Raw genomic sequence first — 21,451 nt, forward strand, 5'->3', positions numbered from 1 at the left:
TTCAGATAAAGCTGTACAAAGTTGGCACTGAAGCTGCTTAAGAATTTCAGTGGTTTTTTTTTTAAGTTTTAATTTGTTTATTTGGGGGGGAGGGGCAGAGAGAGAGGGAAAGAGAGAATCCCAAGCAGGCTCCGCACTGTCAGCACAGAGCCCGACACTGTGCTGTATCTCACAAACCTCGAGATCATGATCTGAGCAGAAATCAAGACTCAGACACTTAACCAACTGACCCATCCAGATGCCTCAAGAATTTCAGTTTTGTTTTTAGCTAAGAAGTTACACATAAGCCTGGATAACACCTAACCATTCAATTTGCTGGGTTCCCTGTTTTGTTTCTAAAATATATCATTGATATAGGAAAAATGTATAAATAAATTTATAAATGTAAGTCTAAGTCAACTGAATGTTTCCCTCAAAGTTTGGTTCTACAGCACACGATATATTAGAATGAGTCTGTCCTGGCCCAGAGCTTTTCAAAATTTTTTTTTTTTAACGTTTATTTATTTTTGAGACAGAGAGAGACAGAGCATGAACGGGGGAGGGTCAGAGAGAGAGGGGGACACAGAATCTGAAACAGGCTCCAGGCTCTGAGTGGTCAGCACAGAGCCCGACGCGGGGCTCGAACTCACGGACCGCGAGATCATGACCTGAGCCGAAGTCGGCCGCTTAACCAACTGAGCCACCCAGGCGCCCCGGCCCAGAGCTTTTCAAAAGGAACAGTAGGGCCCTTTTATAACCAGGAGTTAGACTTCTGGGATTTCTTGAAGTTGATTTCTTTCCTATTCTTTTTTTTTTTTTGTGAGAGAATTTTATTTCTGAATGGAGTTTCCTTCTTTTTGTCTCTAAATTCCACTTTAGTCTTCTTTACAACAGAATATTTTAAGTATGTTAGAAAACCAAGCCTTTAGTTGTGGCCACTTATGGGTAAAAATTCTATTCCATTTGGTTTACCATGATTAATATAAAGACAGAAACCAATACTTCCTGTTTTTATAATGCCTTGGACATTGTTCTAGAGCAGGGTTTCTAAATCTTGGCACTCTGACATTTGTACTGGATAGTTCTTTGTCAGGGGATGGGGTGGGGGCGCTGTCTTGTACATTAAATAATGTTTAGTAGCATCAGCCCTGACCTCTACTCACTAGAGACTAATAATAAATACACCACCAACCTCCCACCCCCACCCCACCACCAGTTGTGACAACCAAAAATGTCTCTAGTTATTGCCAAATGTCCTTTGAGGGGCAAGATCACCCCTGGGTTAAGAAACCACTCCCTGCTCCAGACATTTTTACACAAGTCATTTTATTTACTCTTTACAGCAGAGACTGGGAGAATTCATATAATTTTCCCAAGGTCATACAGTGGGTTAGTGAGTGGGTTTCTGGGACTCGTGTTTCACTTGGTATAATTCCACAGCTCCTCCTATTTTAGAAAGCATGCTGAAGAAAAAAAAGAGAGGAAGAAACCTGACTTAGGTTCAAAATTTCTTAAAAGGTAAAGGTTATTCTGAGTGTTTTTCCTAATTCTTTCCACATCCCCAAATCTCATCCTTGTCCCCAAGGGGTGGTTTTAGTTGCCACCAACCCCCAGTCCTTCCTTCCAGCAAATCCTTCATTTTCTGAGAGATCAAAGGTGTCTGACATAGGGTTTTTTTTGTTTTGTTTTGTTTTCTGCTTTTCCCTCTTCACCTCAAAACTCTTGTGTGATGATTAATTTTACATGTCAACTTGACTAGGCCATGCTACCCAGATATTTGGTCAAACATTCTAGGTATTTCTGTGAAGGTATTTTTTAGATAAGATTAACCCTTAAATCAGTAGACTTTGAGTAAAGCAGATTGCCCTCCATGATGTGGGTGGGCCTCTGGAAGAAGAGGGGATTCTGTCAGCAGACCACGTTAGGGCTAGAAATGCAACTCTTGTCTGGGTCTCCAGCTGGCCAGCCTCCCCTGAAGATTTGGGATTTGCCAAGCCTCCACAATCCCATAAGCCCCTTCCTTAAAGTAAATATTCCTCTCTATGCATGTATCCTTTTGGTTCTGTTTCTCTGGAGGACTCTGATACATGTCCCTTCCTAAAAAGACCCTTTCACTGAAGCTGCTTTGTATCTAAACCCAAACGCCCCCTTCTCCACGAGGTCAGCGCTGCTATCCTTTCTCCCACTCGTGCTGGTATTGCTCTTACCATAAGATGTTTGAAATGTTGAGATTTCTGTCCTGTGAAATAGAGACCTTCTCTATTTCATTGTTACATTTCCAAAATGTGTCTAGCACAATAACTTGAATATTGTGGATAATTAAGCTTTATTCATTTGAAATGTCAAAGTTTTTCTCTAGGCCTGAAAACATTTGAAAAAATGCAACAATAAACATTTCCTTTTGATATTGTTAGGCTTAGATGTTTGATATGAACTCTGTCTATTAAAGACATCCTTTTGTGGTAATTTAGTCCTCTTTTCTCTTAAAAACAGTTTTTCAGAGTTGCAATGAAAGAGCAACCCAAATGCAGAAACATGTAGTTTTTTTTATGGAACTTCAAGATCAGAGAAATCATCCTTCAAATCCAAGTGGTGATGAATAGACATGTGCTGAGTGGCTGGCAGACACTTCTTTACTATAAGTTTAACTCCTTCACTCCTACCCATACTGCCTAGAGTGTCCTTATAGAATTTAGGACATTAGGAAAAAAAAAAAAAAAGAATCAATTATGTGTTTAGTTAGATTTTTTTTTAAGTCAATACAGAAAAAAAAGTGCACCAGGTTCAAGAGAAAGAATGTTTCTGCTGTTAGTGAAAAAGTTATATTGGACAGAATTTTGACCATTAGACTAAAAAGCAGAAAGTGACAAGTTGTTTCTTGTAGACATAACTTTTTTTTATGTTCATTTGTTTACTTGTTTATTTAGAGAAAGAGAGAGAGAGCGCATGCTCACGAGCGGGCCAGGGACAGAGAGAGAGGGGGGCAGAGGATCTAAAGTGGACTTTGTGCTGACAGCAGAGAGCCCAATGTGGGGCTCAAACTCACAAACCCTGACACCATGACCTGAGCCAAAGTTGGACGCTTAGCCTACTGAGCCACTCAGTCACCTCTAGACATAACCTATTTTAATAGAGTGGCATCTTTTTTCTACAACGGTAAAAATCGAGCACATCCTTTAGAGGCTTCAGCAAACCTGAACGGTATAGGAAGCTAAGCCACAAACAGTGCCTCCTGTGAGTCCATTTATGACTCCTAACTCCATCCCTTCCAACCAACTGATGGGCTTAAACACACAATGTTGGAGAAGAGGTTCAAAATGTATATTCCCCAGGCGCCTGGGAAGCTAAATCTTGAGCATATGATTCTTGCTTGAGGTTCAGGTTATGACCCCAGAGTGTTGGGATTGAGCCCTGAGTCCAGCTCCATGCTAAGTCTGGAGTATGCTTGAGATTCTCTGTCTCTCTGTCTCTGTCTGTCTCTCCCTCTTCACCTCTACCCAACTCCCACACTGCTTCTCTAAAAATAGAATAAATCTTTTAAGAAAAAGTATATACCCTTTCACATCTATTGCACACCTGCTAGGGCCAAAGAACTCCATTCCTTGGTGACATTTTTGATTTTATTGCTACAACACATGAGCACCATTTCCACTTATACGGGAACAAATAGGAGTCATGAGAGCTTATTGGATTTGCCCACAGCAAGTAGATGGTGAGTAATGTCAGCCTCCATCTGTGTGGCTGTGAGGTTTTTGCCTTTATTTGCTCCCCAAAGGCAGTTCAGCAAAGTGCCTAAGGAAGCAAGCAGGTCAGTTCTCCCACCAGTCAAGAACTCAAAGCACTTTTTTCCCCCAAATTTTTATTTAAATTTTAGTTAACATAAAGTGTAATATTGATTTCAGGAATAGAATTTCGTGATTCATCACTCACATATAACACCCAGTGCTCATCCCGACAAGTACCCTCCTTAATGCCCATCATCCATTTAGCCCACCCCCCACCCACTTCCCTCCATTAACCCTCAGTTTGTAATTTATCATTAAGAGTCTCCTGGGGTTCCTAGGTCACTCAGTTGGTTGAGCATCTGACTCTTGATTTTGTCTCAGGTCATGATCCCAGGGCCGTGGGATTGAGCCCCTCATTGGGATACCTGTTGAGCATAGGGCCAGCTTAAGATTCTCCCTCTCTCTCTCTCCCTCTGCCTCTCTCCTCTGCTCATGCTATCCCTCTCTAAAATTTAAAAAAGAAAAAGCATTTTAAAAAGAGTCTTTTATGGTTTTCTATCCTTTCTCTCTCTTTTCCCTTCCCATATGGTCATCTGTTTTGTTTCCTAAATTCCACACATGAGTGCAATCATATGATGTTTGTCTTTCTCTGACTGACTTACTTTGCTTAGCATAAGACACTCTAGCTCCATCCATGTGATTGCAAATGTCAAGATTTCAGCTTTTGGATTACTAATATTCCACTACACACACACACACACACACACACACACACACACCACATCCTCTTTATCCATTCATCAGTTAATGGACATTTGGGCTGTTTCCATAATTTGGCTATTGTTGATAATGCTGCTATAAATCTTGGGTGCATGTACCCCTTCATATCTGTATTTTTGTATCCTTTGGGTAAATACCTACCAATGCAATTGCTGGATTGTAGGATAATTCTATTTTTAACTTTTTGAGGAACCTACATACTGTTTTCCAGAGTAGCTGCACTAGTTTTAATTCCCAACAAGAATGTAAGAGGGTTGCTCTCTCTCTACATCCTCACCAGTGTCTGTTGTTTTCTGTGCTGTTAATTTTAGCCATTCTGACAGGTGTAAGGTGGTATCTTACACCTGATTTGTATTTCCCTGATGATGAATGATGTTGAGCATCTTTTCATGTGTCTGTTAGCCATCTGGATGTCTTCTTTGGAAAAGTGTCTGTTCATGTCCTCTGCACATTTCTTCACAGGATTATTTGTTTTTTGGGTGTTGAGTTTGATAAGTTATTTATAGATTTTTGGATACCAACCATTTATAGGTCATTTGCAAATATCTTCTCCCATTCTGTAGGCTGCCTTTTCGTTTTGGTGATTGTTTCCTTCACTGTGCAGAAGATTTTTATCTTGATGAAATCCCAATAGTTCATGCTTGCTTTTGTTTCCCTTGCCTTTAGTGATGCATCTAGTAAGACATGTCTAGTAGGAAGTTGCTATGGCCAAGGTCAAAGAAGTTTTGCCTGTGTTCTCCTTTAGGATTTTGATAGTTTCCTGTCTCACATTTAGGTCTCATCCATTTTGAATTTATTTTTGTGTATGGTGTAAGAAAGTGGTCCAGTTTCATTCACTGTCCAGTTTTCCCAACACCATTTGTTGAAGAGACTTTTTTCCACTGAATGTTCTCTCCTGCTTTGTTGAAGAATAGTTGACCATATAGTGTGGGTCTATTTATGGGTTGTTGTTTTTTTTAATTTATTTTAGAGAGAGAGAGAGAGAGAGCATGAACAGAGGGGAGGGGCAGAAGGTGAGAGAGAGAGAGAGAGAGAGAGAGAGAGAGAGAGACTGAGTGACAGAGAGAGTAAAAGAGAGAAAGAAAGAGAGAGAATATTTATTAATCAGTCTCCATGGTCAGTGCAGAGCCCAACGGTGAGCTCGATCCCATGACCCTGGGATCATGACCTGAGCCAAAATCAAGACTTAGATGCTCAACCAAATGAGACACCCAGGTGCACCTATTTCTGGATTTTCTGTTCTGTTCCACTGATCTATGTGTCTGTTTTTGTGCCAGTATCACACTGTCTTGATGGCTACAGCTTGGCAATATAGCTTGAAGTCCAGAATGGGTATGCTTCCAACTTTGCTTTTCTTTTTCAGAATTGCTTTGGTTATTCAGAGTCTTGTGGTTTTATCCAAATTTTAGGATTGTTCTAGTTCTGTGAAAAATGCTGGTGGTAATTTGATAGGGATTGCATTAAATGTGCAGATTGCTTTGAGTAGTCTATATACTTTAACAATATTTGTTCTTCCAATCCATGAGTGTGCAATGCTTTTCCATTTCTTTGTGTCCTCTTTAATATCTCTCATAAGTCTTCTAGAGTTTTCAGAGTACAGATCTTTTACCTGTTTGGTTATGTTTATTCCTAGGTATCTTATTGTTTTTGGTGCAATTGTAAATGGGGTTGATTCCTTGATTTCTTTCTCTGTTTCTTCATTATTGGTATATGCAGCAGATTTTATATCATGGGATTTGGCTGAATTCATGTATTAGTTCTAGCAATTTTTTCATGGAGACTTTTGGGTTTTCTACGGAGTATTGTGTCATCTGCAAATAGTGAAAGTTTGACTTCTTCCATGCCAGTTTGTATGCCTTTTATTTCTCAGAAAATGAGTTTTAAAACAGTAACATGTTTAGGGAATTATAAGAAGATTTTAAAAACTCAGTGGAGACTTGCCACTGATGCTTTTAAAAAGTTTTTAGCAATGTTTAGAATGCCCTAAATTGAAGAGAAAAAAAAATGCCCACAATAACAAAAACACCACAAGTCGCATCACTTTCATTTTTATGTTTGACTCTGGCTCTGTATTCCTTGTCTATATAGATTTATAATTTTTTCTAACATTTTGTTTTATATCTCTATCCATCTTTTTTTTAAAATTCATTTTAAAGTAAGTTGCAGACTTCAGTATACTTCACCAAGAACAAATGGAATTTATTATAGATATGTGTGGCTGGTTCGACATTTAAAAACCAGCTAGTGTAATCCATCACATCAACAGGATAAAAAACAAAAGTCATATGATCATATTAATAAATGATGAAAAAAGCATTTGACAAACTCAAATACCAGTTCATAATAAAAACTCCCAACAAACAAGGGATACAGAGGAACTTCCTTAACTTGATAAACAGCACCTACAAAAACTGCATAGGTAAGATCATATTTACTGGTGAGAAACTAGATGCTTTGTCCCATAAAGTCAGAAACAAAACAAGGATGTCCCATCTCACCTCTCTCTCCTATTCAACATCATACTGGAAGTTCCAGCTAATGCAAAAAGATAAGAAAAGAAACAAAATCCAGATTATATAGGAAGAAATAAAGTTGTCTTTTTTCACATGTAGCATTAATGTCTATGTAGAAAATACCAAAGACTCAATTAAAAAAAAACCTGCTGGAACCAGTGTGCAATTTCAGCCAGGTTGCAGGATACAAGATCAATAGTCCAAAGTCAATTTTCCTATATGCCAGCAATGAAGAATTGGAATTTCAAGTTAAAAAGAAATACCATTTACATTAACACTAAAAAAATTTTTAATAAATACTCTAGTATAATCTAACAAAGTATGTGTAAGATCCATATGAGAAAAACTATGAAATTCAGGTGAAAGAAATCAAAGAATATCCAAGTAAATGGAGAGATATTCTATATTCATAGATAAAAAGACTCAATATTGTCAAAATGTTCATTCTTCCCAACTTAATTTATAGATTCTACACATTCTCAAAATCCCAGAAAATTCTTTTGGTGGTTATGAACAGACTGATTCAAAATTTATATGGAAAGGTGAAACACCCATAATGGCCAACACATCACTGGCAAGGAACAAAGAGGAATGATACTACCTAACTTCAAAACTTAATATAAAGCTATGGTAATAAACACAGTTAGGTATTAGTAAAATAATAGACAAATAGACCAATAGAATGAACAGAGTAGTTTAGAAATAGACCCACACAAATATAGTCAGCTGATCTTTGACAAAAGAACAAAGGCAATTGAGTGGCGAAAAGGATCGTCTTCTCAATAAGTGGTGCTGAAACTACTGGATATCCACATGAAGGATACCCTTCACAAAAATGAACTCCAAGTGGATTACAGATGTAAAATGCTAAGCCACAAAACTTCTGTAAGATAAATAGGAGAAATCTATGTGACCTTGGATTTGATGATGACTTTTAGATATAATACCAAAACTATGATCAATGAAAGGAAAAATTGTCAACTTGTATTCCATTAAAATTTAAAATGTCTGCTCTGCAAAGGACACTGTTAATAGAATGAAAACAGAATCAACAGACTGGGAGAAAATATTTGCAAAGTACATATCTGACAAAGGGTTGGTATCTAAAATATAGAAAGAACTCTTTTTATTTAAGTTTATTTATTTATTTTGAGAGACAGTATATGTGTGTGTGAGCAGGGGAGGGGTAGAGAGAGAGGAAGAGAGAGAGAATCCCAAGCAGGCTCCGTGCTGTCAGCACAGAGCCTGGATGCAGGGTTCAAATTCACAAACCACGAGATCATAACCTGAGCTGAAACCAAGAGTCAGACACTTAAACCACTGAGTCACCCAGGTGTTCTAGAAAGAACACTTAAAGTTCAATAAGGAATTAAAACATGGGCAAACAACTTGGACAGACACCTCACCAAAGAATACATACAGATGGGAAATAAACATATGAAAAGATGCTTAACATCAGAAGTCATTAGAGAATTACAAATTAAACTAGCCACTACATACCTACTAAAATGGCTAACATCCAAAGCACTGGCAATACCAAATGCTGAATTGGGTGTGGAGCAACAGGAACTCTGCCATTGCTGGTAGGAATGCAAAATAGTACCACTACTTCAAGAGAGTTTGGCAGTTTATTACAAAGATAAACATAGTCTCCATAAAATCTAGTAATAGTGCCCCTAAGTATTTACTAAATGACTTGAATATATATATCCATACCAAAACCTGCATGTGAATGTAGCAGCTTTATTCATGATTGCCAAAAATTGGATGCATCCAAAATGTCCTTCAGTAGGTGAATGCATAAGCAAACTGTTGTACATCCAAATAATGGAACATTATTTTGCAATAAAAATAAACTATTAAACCATGGTGTTGGTAAAACTGGACAGTGAATGAAACTGGACCACTTTATTACAACATGCACAAAAATAAACTCAAAATGGATGAAAAACCTAAATGTGAGACAGGAAAGCATCAAAATCCTAGAGGAGAACACAGGTAACAACCTCTTTGACCTCAGCCATAGCAACTTCTTATTAGACATATCACCAAAGGCAAGGGAAACAAAAGCAAGCATGAACTATTGGGACTTCATCAAGATAAGAAGCTTCTGCACAGTGAAGGAAACAATCAACAAAACTAAAAGGCAACCTATAGAATGGGAGAAGATACTTGCAAATGACATATCTGATGAAGGGTTAGTATCCAAAATCTGTAAAGAACTTATCAAACTCAACACCCAAAAAACAAACAACCCTGTTAAGAAATGGGCAAAAGACACTTTTCCAAAGAAGACATCCAGATGGCTAACAGACACATGAAAGATGCTCAGCATCACTCATCATCAGGGAAATACAAATCAAAACCACAGTGAGGTACCACCTCACACCTGTCGGAATGGCTAAAGTTAAAAGAGATGTTGGTAGGATGCATAGAAAGGGGAACCCTCTTCCACTCTTATTGGGAATATAAACTAGTGCAGCTGCTCTGTATGCACTCTGTATGAACCTCAGTATGTAGGTTCCTCAAAAAGTTAAAAATAGAACTACTCTATGATCCAGCAATTTCACTACTAGGTATTTACCCAAAGGATACAAAAATACAGATTCAAAGTGGTACATGCACTCCAATGTTTATAGCAGCAATATCAATAATAGCCAAATATATATACATATATATACAAATATATATATACACACACACACAATTATAAATTATAATTTATAAATTACACACACACACAATGGAATATTACTCAGCCATCAAAAAAGAATGAAATTTTGTCATTTGCAACAATGTGAATGGAGCTAGAATGTATTTTGCTAAGCAAAGTAAGTAAATCAGAGAAAGACACTATATGATTTCATTCATATGTGGAATTTATAAAACAAAACACAAACATATAGGAAGGGGTGAAGATAAGAGAGAGAAACTAGCCACAAAAGACTCTTAATAATAGAGCAACAAATTGAGGGAAGATGGAGGGAGGTGGGTGGGGGATGGGCTAGATGGGTGATGGGTACTAAGGAGGGCACTTGTTGTGATGCACACTGAGTGTTGTATGTAAGTGATGAATCACTGAATTCCACTCCTGAAACCAATATTGCACTTTATGTTAACTAACTAAAATTTAAATTTTCAAAAATTGCATTGTTTGCTGCTTTATTATTAAATTGTAAGAGTCTTTCATATATTCTGTATTCAAGTCCTTTTTCAGGTATACATATTGTGAACACATTCTTCCAGCTTCTGGAGCACCTTTTTCACTACCTGAATAGTACCTTCTGATGAGAAAATTTTTAAATACTGATGAAGACCAATTTATTAATTAAACATTTTTGTGGTTTGTGCTGTTTGTGTCCTATTTAAAAACTCTTATCTCAAGATAGTTTCAGCTTTCAAGTTGACATTTGATCTCCCTAGAATTGATTTTTTGTGTATGGTGTAAGATAAGGGTCAAGTTTTCTTTATCACATCAATGTCTAATTGCTCTAGTATCACTTATTAATAATACCATCCTTTCCCTTTGAAGAGCATGAATATCTTTTTAGTAAATAAAATGAACATATATACCTGGACTTATTTCCAGGCTGTTAAGTTCTGTAGATCTGTTTGACTATATTTATGCCAATATCACGCTGTCTTAATTACCAAAGCTTTAGGGTAAGTTTAAAATCTGTTAGTGCCAGGAGGCATCTGGGTGGCTCAGCTGGTTAAGTGTCCGATTCTTGATCTCAGCTCAGGTCTTAATCTCACGGTCATGAGTTCAGGCCCCATGTAGGGCTCTGCGCTGGGCATGAAGCCTACTTAAAATAAAAAATCTGTTCGTATAGGTCTTCTAATGGGTTTCGTTTTTTGTTTGTTTGTTTGTTTAGATTGCTTTTAGCTAGTCGAGGTCCTTTGCAATTCCAAATAAATTATTGGTTCAGATTACTGATTTCTATCACACAAAAAAATTAAGCCTGCTGGGATTTTGGTTGGAGTTGTGTTAAATCTATGGATCAATTTAGGGAGAATTCATATCTTAATATCACATCAAGGGTGTATCTCTCCATTTATTTGGGTCTTCTTTAGTTTTTCTGAGCAATGTTTGATAGTTTTCACTATACAGGTCTTGCATATTTTGTTAATTTTCTAATTAATTTCCCTAATGACTTCTCCTTTGGCCAGTAAACAATTTAGAAATGTGTTGCTCAATTTCCAAACATTAGGGAGATTTCTATATTTTTGTTACTGACATCTAGTTTAATACTATTGTGGTCAAAAAATATATTCTGGGTGACTTTGGTCCTTTGAAATTTATCAAGACTTGCCTTATAACCCAGAATATGGTCTACTTCAGTGAATGATCTTTGTACTTTTATTTGTTTTAATTTTTATTTTTTAATTAAGTAGGCTCCACACCCAACATGGGGCTCAAACTCACAACCCTGAGATCAAGAGTCGCATATGTACATTTAAATAGTATGTATTCTTTCTTCTTTTTCATAGTTGTTGGCTATAATAAACTATAAGTAATTTACAAATGTCTATTTAGGTCAGATTGTTCATATCTTATATATTGTTACTAAGTTTTGTTTGTCTTTTCTACCCCTTACAGAAAGAAATATTTTTAAATCTCAAATTCTAATTGTGGATTTATCTACTTATTTCTGTCAATTTCTGCTTTCTATTTGAAGGTATACTATCAGGCACATACACATTAAGGATTATTATATCTTCCTATTAAATTGACCCTTTTATCATTATTAAATTTCCCTCTTTATATCTGATAATACATTTTGCCTTAGAGTCTACTTTGATACTATATCCACAGCTATAATTTTTTTTTTTGATTCATGGTTTCTTTCTCAAAAGAGAGGCCATGGCTTCTCCATCAGTTTGTTTTTTTATATTTAATATAATTTATTGTCAAATTGGTTTCCATACAACACCCAGTGCTCATCCCAACAGGTACCCTCCTCAATGCCCATCACCCACTTTCCCCTCTCCCTCACCTCCCATCAACCCTCAGTTTGTTCTCAGTATTTAAGAGTCTCTTATGGTTTGCCTCCTTCCCTCTCTGTAAATTTTTTTTTCCCCTTCCTCTCCCCCCGGTCTTCTGTTAAGTTTCTCAGGATCCAAATATGAGTGAAAATATATGGTATCTTTCTCTGCCTGACTTATTTCACTTAGCATAATACCCTCCAGTTGCATCCACGTTACTGCAAATGGCCAGATTTCATTCTTTCTCATTGCCAAGTAGTATTCCATTGTATATATAAACCACATCTTCTTTATCCATTCATCAGTTGATGGACATTTAGGCACTTTCCTTAATTTGGTTATTGTTGAAAGTGCTGCTATAAATATTGGGGTACAAGAGCCCCTATCACACCTATAATTTTTATAAATGTAACCTTAATTGTTAAGCTTTCTTATGTTTAGTGTTTACATGGTATACAGTATTTATGTTTTCATCATTTTACTTTCAACTGTTCTGTGTCTTAACATTTAAAGTTTGCGTCTTACAAAAATGTTGTCGAATCTGGTTTTTTACTCAATCTAATCATATCTGCCTTATAGTTGGAATGGTTAGTCTTTTCATATTTAATGTAATTACTGATCTGATTTTAAGCCTACCTACCTTCTCAGTGTTTGTTTTTACTTGTTTCATATGTTCTTTTGTCTTTGCTCCTCCTTTGCTGGCTGCTTTTGGACTGTCAAAAATTTCCCTCCTATTTTGTCTATTCTATTATATTACCTTGTGATGTTTTGATGATTCAGGGAATAAATTAGTAATTCAAAAAGCTTGTGCCAAAATTCACAGTCACAGGACTTACCTTTAAACTTTTGCATTGTAGTTATCATTTTCGCTATGTGACACTGTTTGGTTTCCTATTACAAAGTATGTGTGGGTGGTACATAGGTATAGATATGTGTGTTTGTATGTGCGTGTGAGTGGGTATGTGTTGTGCATGTGTGTGTACAAACACATATGTGTGTACCTGTGCCTGAATTTATAGTGTGCCATGTGAATGTTGCCTTTAATTCTTAAGTAAATAAGTGATGAATTTAAAAAGCATATTTCCCAATTCAATGATATCTCTTCATTAATTTCTGAGTAGAGTGAAGTAATCGGTAAATGACAACATAATGGTCTATCGGGATAAAGGGTTCTGTCAAACCGTTTTAACTTGTTAGCCAGAATTTAATTCAAGCGTTAGAAGAAAAAAGTTGTATGTTCATAAACAATCTCAAGGGGCAGATATGAATGATGTCCTAATATAATTCAGTATACATTTCCATAAAAACTTACGACAATAAAATTCATGAAAGCCTTAGAGGATGACGTCAGCCCCTTCTGACATAGGAGAAACATTTATTATTTTGTCTTCATGTTGACTCTTTTTTCCCACTAATTTCTTAAGGAAATTCCTTCCTCTCTCCCTCTCTGGTAATGTGGTGAGACTTTGTTTTGGAAAGCTTCAGGGGAAGAGAGATTTTGGGAAAGGTTTGGGGCAGTCTAGAGGAACTTACTTCCCTTGGCGATTGATCTGATCAACACTTGCTGCACACAGGTATGATGCAAGTCTGTGCATGTGTGGGGATTATGTTTAACCAAGTGTTTGTTCACTGAAATGGTGAAATGAAATTTGGGGGAGTTTTGAGAAATAATTTGTGCAATATAATTGTAACAAAGGTCTATTTGATGAGACTAAGGTCTTCTCTAGCAGCAGAAATTATATTAATTTCTTTTACTTTGATTTGACGCTGTGATATAGACAAAAAGATATATTCATTCGCTAGATTAATCCACAATTTTTAAATACTTATAATGCTAAGTATTCTGCCAGGTCCAATGGGTAATCTGAAATGAAACAGTCCAAATTACTACTGCGCAAAGACACAGTCAAGTAGGGGGAGCTACAATATGAACACAAATAACCACAGGGTAAGGTAGGAAGTGACATGAACCTTAAGTTTGAACAAAGTGCTGAGGGAGTTCAGGCAGAAAAGATTATTTTCAACAGAGGCTAGGATAGGTCAAAGAAGTCTTCATGAAGGAGGGGATATTTGAAATGGGCCCTAAAGGATCAGTAAAATTTTATAGGTACCATTAAATTTGATAGAATCTGATAGGGGCATCTGGGTGACTCAGTTGGTTAAACATCCGAATTCAGCTCAGGTCATGATCTCACAGTTTGTGGGTTGAAGCACCTTGTCGAGCTCTGGGCTGACAGCTCAGAGCCTGGAGACTGCTTCAGATTCTGTGTGTGTGTGTCTCTCTCTCTGCCCCTCCCTCACTTGTACTCTGTGTGTGTGTCTCTCTCTCTCTCAAAAATAAATAAACATTTTAAAAATAGAAAAGAATCTGATGACATTGAAGGCATTATTAGAGGTAGACACATGGCCAAAGGTATAGTGATGGATTTAGGGAAAAAGGAACAATTCTGTTTTGTTTGTATATAAAGTACAAGTAAGAAAGTAGGAAAAGATAACTCAGAAAAAGATAAGATGGACCATAACCAAGGGAGTATTAAATGCCAACCTATCATTATTACTAATTGAACAATCAACTTTTTATAATTTCCCTTACCATGTGTTAAAAATAGGAATAGCTGCTATGTAGACATATAGAAGAATGAAACATGGTCTATATGTGTATAGGAATAAAACACAATTCCCCCAAATTTAAATTGTCCCATTCTTTTCAACTTTATAAATATTCTGGGTTTTTAAAATGCTTTGTAGCGGCACCTGGGTGGCTCAGTCTGTTGAGCATCAGACTCTTGATTTTGGCTCAGGGCATGATCCCAGGGTCATGGGATCGAGCCCGGCATTGGGCTCCACACTGAGCATGGAAACTGCTTTGGACTATCTCTCTGTCTCTCCCTATGCCCCTCTCCCCTGCTTGCATAGTGCACACGCTCTCTCTCTCTCTAAAAAAAAAAAAAAATGCTTCGTTTATATTTATATTCAGTTATATTTATATTTAATGTTGTATTATATTATATTTACCTATCATTTACAATGGCGCTAATTCAAAAGCGGGTTCAAATAGCAAAGTAGTTTTCCATTGGCCTGCCTATGGTCAGTAACCCCCGCCTATGGTCAGTAACCCCCGCCTATGGTACCTCTTACTGAGCTTCAGTCTGCCAAGATCACAGAGATTTCTGGCCTTTGTTTTCTTCTCCTAAGTTTTAAGCATTCAGAACTTCATGAGCCAGCTATAGTAGCCCATCTTTAACATTAAACATTGAGCACATCTATGGCCACTACTTAATAACTCCCCTGGTTTTGACTTTCTATTCTATACTCTCCCTAGTTCCAGTCTGTGGTAGGTGGAATTTGGTTCTCTAAATTCCTGACCCCTGGTATACGTACACTTTCTTCCAGTTATTCAATCAAACACTAATCTAGGTGTTGCTATAAAAAGAATTCTGCAGATGTAACTTAAGGTCCTAAATCAGCTGACCCTAAGATGGAAAGATTGTCCGAGTGGGTCTGACCTAATCATATCATCCTTTCAATCTGACTCTAGAGGTAAAACAGGAAGTCAGAGAGAGTTTAAACATGAGAAGAATTTAACAAGGGAGAAAATCTCTGTTGCTGGCTTTGAAAATACAGGGGGGTCATGTGGCATGGAATACAGGTGGCCTCTAGGAGCTGAGAGTAGCCCCTGGCTGGGAGCCTGCAAGGCAAAAGGGGACCTCTGTCCTACAATGGCAAGAAACTGAATTTTGCCAAAAACTTGAATGAGTTCAGAAGGGAATTCTTCCCCAGAGCCTCCAAACGTGAACTCAGTCTAGCCAATACTTTGACTTAGCCGTTGAGATCCTGAGCAGACAACCCAGCCATGCTGTGTCTAGACTTCTGACCCACAGGACTGTGAGTTAATAAATGGGTGTTGTTTAATTTTTGACTTTTATTTTTAATATATATTTTATTGAAGTATAATTAGCATACAGTGGTATATTAGTTTCAGGTGTACAATATTCTATTCGGCTATGTTTTTTAAATGTTTTTCTTCTAGAATTTTTAAAGGTTTTCTGTCCATATTTACATTTTTATTCACCTGAAATTTGTTTTGGGGAATGATATGAACTAGAGATGGAGGCACTTTTTTTCTCAGTATGGAAAACTAGCTATTCCCACACTGTCCCCACTCATTTGCAATGCCTGCTCTGTTATATAATAAGCTTCCATATGGAAGTGGAACTATTTATAGGCCTTCCATCAATCTATTTGTTCTATCCCTGCCCTAGTGTGTTATTCTGTCTTACACCACGATGTCCTAATTACTATAGCTTCAGGATACAAGGTGCATGATATTTTGAAGAGTGAATCCCCCTGTTCTTCTTCAAACATTTTGGCAATTCCTGGCCCTTTGTTCATTCAAATGGACTTTAGGATAATACTGGTTAACTTTTAGCAAAAAAGTTGTTTTTTTTTTTTTTTAATCAAAAAAGGACTTTGGATTTGGGGAGAACAGATGTCTTTCTGTTATTGAGACTTCCCATCTGTGAGCATTTGTTTTTTTAATTAAAGTTTTCTATTTTTCTCTTATGAAAGCCTTACACAGGGGCTCCTGGGCGGTTCAGTTGGTTAAGCCACCGACTCTTGATTTTGACTCAGGTCATGATCTCACGGTCATGAGATCAAGCTCAGCATTGGAGTCCATGCTGAGCATGGGGCCTGCTTAAGACTCTCTCTTTCCCCACTCTCTCTCTCTCTAAAAAAAGGAAAAAAACGCCTTACATCCTTGCAAAAGATTTATTTCTATATACCATACATGTTTTCTTGCTATTATAAATGACATCTTTAAAATTACATTTTTGAACTATTTGTTGCTTTTTTGTGTGGGGGGGAATATAGTTGGTTTGTGTAGCAATTTACCTGTTGGTTCCTGTGGATATCTTTAGTGGAAAAGCATATAAGTTGAAAATAATGACAGTTTTGTGACTTTATTCCAATCCTTATATCCCTCTTAACTGTATAATATTACTACATATCATGTAGTGTATGGTATAGTATAGTATATGGGATATCAATGTATATGTACATTTGACCTTTGAGCAACATGGATTTGAACTGCACAGATCCACATATGTGCAAATTTTTTCTGATAAATACACTACAATACTGTAAACATATTTTCTTTCTTATGGTTTTCTTAATATTTTTTTTCCTCTAGCTTTATTGTAGGAATACATTATATAATATGTATAGCATACAAAATACATGTTTATTGACTGTTTAGGTTACCAGTAATGCTTCTAGTCAACAGTAGATTATTAGTGCTTAAATATCCAGGGAGTCAAAAGTTATACACAGATTTTTTTTTTTTAATTTTTTTTTTCAACTTTTTTTAAATTTATTTTTGGGACAGAGAGAGACAGAGCATGAACAGGGGAGGGGCAGAGAGAGAGGGAGACACAGAATCGGAAACAGGCTCCAGGCTCCGAGCCATCAGCCCAGAGCCTGACGCGGGGCTCGAACTCACGGACCGCGAGATCGTGACCTGGCTGAAGTCGGACGCTTAACCGACTGCGCCACCCAGGCGCCCCTACACAGATTTTTGACTACATGGGGGCCAGCACCCCTAAGCTCCATATGGTTCAAAGGTCACTGCATATACTATATGGTATAGTATACCTATAGCTTTTACTGTATTACTGTAGCTATATTATATAATCATATACCAATTATATAATTAGATATACTAATTATATAACATAATTATATAATATAGCTACAGAAATACCCCAAGACTCTCGCTAACAGATACAACAGGAAGAAAAGATGTCTAACCTATAAAGATCTCTCTGTGATTATTTTTTAGTGATAAGCTCAGGAGCTTATTTAAATAGCCATATTCAGGGGCGCCTGGGTGGCGCAGTCAGTTAAGCGTCCGACTTCAGCCAGGTCACGATCTCGCGGTCCGTGAGTTCGAGCCCCGCGTCGGGCTCTGGGCTGATGGCTCAGAGCCTGGAGCCTGTTTCCGATTCTGTGTCTCCCTCTCTCTCTGCCCCTCCCCCGTTCATGCTCTGTCTCTCTCTGTCCCAAAAATAAATAAAATTTGAAAAAAAAAATTTTTTAAATAGCCATATTCAATAGTTCACTACTAGAATTAGGCCTGTAAATACATACCAGTATTTTCCCAAAATAAAATTGAATATACTGTTTGTCAGGCAGGGTCTATTAGCTTAGGCTCTGCACTGTAAGTCAGTTCTCCAGAAATGGTAATAATTTTGTATTGATCCAACGAACTTTACTGTTAAGTGTTCCTCAGAACCAAAGACATGGTGTTAAATAGTAAGTATAAAAGGATAGTGCATTAGTCTGCTTCCATAACAAAGTACCACAGACTGGGTGGTTTAAGCAAATTGCCACAGACTTGGTGGCTGAAAAAATAGACATTTATTTTCCCATAGTTCTAGAGGCTGAAGTCCCAGATTGAGGTCCACGGGGTCAGTTTCTGGTGAGGGCCCTCTTCCCAGCTTGTGGACAGCCACCTTCTTTCTGTGTCCTCACAGTGTGGACAGTAAGCAAGCTCTCTGGTATCTCTGCCCATAAGGATACTAATCCTTTCAGATCAGGGCCCCAACGTTAAGACCTCATTTGACTCTTAATTATTTCCTTACTCAAAATTCAGTCACGTGGAGTTTAGGCCTTGAACAAATTTTAGAGGGATACAAACATTCAGTATAACAGATAACTATTTCAATACCCCCACTTAACTTATTTTTCAGGTTAACTGGTCCTCTCCATCCTCTTTGTAAAAGGTGTACATTCTTATGGCCTGACAACTCGTGGCCTACTAGTATGCCCCACACTGCTATTTCCACATGTTGAATGGTCAGCTTCTTTTTTTTTTTTTTTTTTTTTTTGAGGAGGAGGAGCTCACTTTATTGGGGGGAGAGCACTGCACGTGGCCAACACATGAAGGCAGCCTGGCGGGCACCCTACGCACCGCGCTCAGAAAGGGACACGGGAAGTTTTGCTAAGAAAGATCAACTGGAACATGGGTTCCTCTGGGCGGCTTCCCAGCCTCATCCCTCCGAGGAGTCAGGATGCTCCCGACCGTTTCTTTGAAGGCAGATGTGGTCACTACAAGTAGAGGCCCTCAAGGGTGCCTTCTTGTTTTTTATAAAGAACATTTTCTTTGGATTTTTTAAAGTCTTCATTTGTTACTTTCATTCTGTGTTCTCTCAAGGCCATCAGACCAGCTTCTGTACAGGTCGCCTTGATATCGGCCCCAGAGAGGTCATCTTTAGCCATGATCAAGTCGTCCAGGGTCACATCATCAGCCAGCATCATCCTGCTTGTGTGGATCTGAAAGATGCACTTCTTAGTCTTTTCATCAGGCTGGGGGGGACTCATTTTTCCTGTCAATGTGGCCTGGTCTGATAAGTGCTAGATCCAAAGTTTCTATTTGGTTTATGGCCATGATAACTTTCTGGTCACCCCTTGAATCAAATCCATCCAACTGGTTCAACAGTTCCAACATTGTTCGTTGAATTTCTCTTTCACCACTGGCATTTGAATCATATCTTTTTGTTCCAATGGCATCAATTTCATCAATAAACACGATGAATGGCCCATGTTCTTCTGCAACTCGAAACAACTCCCAAACGAGTTTGGGCCTATCACCTAGGTACTTCTGAATAAGTTCAGAGCCAACCAGTCTTGGGAAAGTGGCTGAGGTTTGGTTTGCTACCGCTTTGGCTAATAAGGTTTTACCTGTGCCAGTTGGTCCATAGAGAATGACCCCTTTTGGGGGCTTTATACCCATCTCTTCATAATATTCAGGATGAGTGATAGGAAGCTCCACAGATTCCTTAATTTCCTGGATTTGGTTGTCCAACCCCCCAATATCAGCTTGGGTTTCCTGGGGGGCTTTTCTACTTTCATCACCATGACCAAGGGATCCGTGTCATCCATGAGCACCCCTATTATGGCATGTACCTTGTGGTTGAGCAGGACTGAACAGCCTGGCTCCAGCAGGTCCTTGTCTACAAAGGAAAGAATGCTGATGTAGTGTTCTGAGCCCACAGATGTGGACACGATGGTATGATTGTCATCAATGATCTCTTCCAACGTTCCTACCAACATTGGGGTCCCCCTCAGATCATCCACCTTTGATCTTTCCTCCTCTTGCTTTTCTTCTAAAGGCTTCATTTGTTCCTGATTTCTAATGAATTCTTCCTCCATGAGAAGATAGTCTTTAATTCTAACTTGAGTAATTTTAAGCGGCACCGAGTGCGAGGTGTCACCAGTGGCAGATTGCTGGCAGCATCAGTCCCTTTGGTTGGTACTCTGTTTGGTACAGGAGGTTTGTACTTCTTTCTCTTGTCCTTGTCATCCTTCTTGACACCTCCAGGGTCATGACCACTACTCTGACTTTGACCCATCTTGCTTTGGCCGCTCAAACTGCCGCTACCGGAAATCAATGGTCAGCTTCTTAAGAGTAGTTCTGTTGATTCCCAAACTCATTCATACCTGTTGAACTTGTTATTGTAATTATAGAATTTGATTTGCAAGTGAATAAATATGCATGTGTAAAGAAAAAGTTATCATTTCTGTGAAAACAAAATTATGAATTCCAGGAAAGATTCAGTAGTTTTAAAAATTGTCGTGAAAGTACTTGACAAGACAATGATAAAGGATTAGAAAACAATAAAAATCCAGGATTTGCACCAAAATTGTCTCAGAAGTGGCTTTAGTTCTCCTTCCACTTTCAAGAATCTGAAATTGGATATTGTGACAAATGCATTACACACGTTTATGTAAACATGTGGTCATGGAATCCCTCACATCAGCAGATGCAAAGCATAGATTTCAGTAAGGGCTAACAGATCGTGTGCATTTACACATTTTACAATAAAATACAATGGTAAGGCATATTTTTATTATTTTGAACTGTCTTTAGCCACCAACCACTTTTCCTAATCACTCCAATAAAACTTCTCTTATACTGCTGAGCAGGGCTATATTGGGGCACAATTAGTACACCGTTGACTGACTTAGAATCTAAGCCACAGACAAAAGCCCAGCCTTCAGCACTGTCTGTCTTGTTTGCTTATCTCAGTAGCCAGCCACCAACATGTATAAATAGAGGAGGCATGTATAAGCACTATCAGAATGCTATTCTTTTCACCCATGCCATTGATTTCTAAAGCCAGAAGGCAATGAGGTGAATGCCCTGGCAGATACCACTCCACAGAACCCCGGGACAAATAATCCTAGGGAAAAATAATCTCCTCCAGGATACTGCCTTTTCCTTTAGCTGTAGTGATTGAAAGGACCTTAATTTCTTAATCTTTGCACCGGTAGTGCGTCAAGGACAGCACAATTGTAAAAACCAACAGCCCTTTAGAGGTACATCCCACCTTTCATCCAACAAGTTCCTTTTTTTTTCTACAGATACTTTCCTTTGCCCTCACAGCCCTGCAATGGAGAAAATAGAAG

General features: G+C 38.0%; 1 pseudogene; it reads right to left on the reverse strand.

The window, feature by feature from the left end:
• Nucleotides 1–19,090: 19,090 nt before the first annotated feature.
• On the reverse strand, nucleotides 19,091–20,394 carry LOC124528841 (26S proteasome regulatory subunit 4-like; annotated as a pseudogene).
• Nucleotides 20,395–21,451: the final 1,057 nt, after the last annotated feature.

Source organism: Lynx rufus, unplaced genomic scaffold (assembly GCF_022079265.1).
Source record: "Lynx rufus isolate CCGP_SWC_20201006 ecotype Redwood Valley unplaced genomic scaffold, mLynRuf1.p SCAF_6, whole genome shotgun sequence".
Lineage (NCBI taxonomy): Eukaryota > Metazoa > Chordata > Mammalia > Carnivora > Felidae > Lynx > Lynx rufus.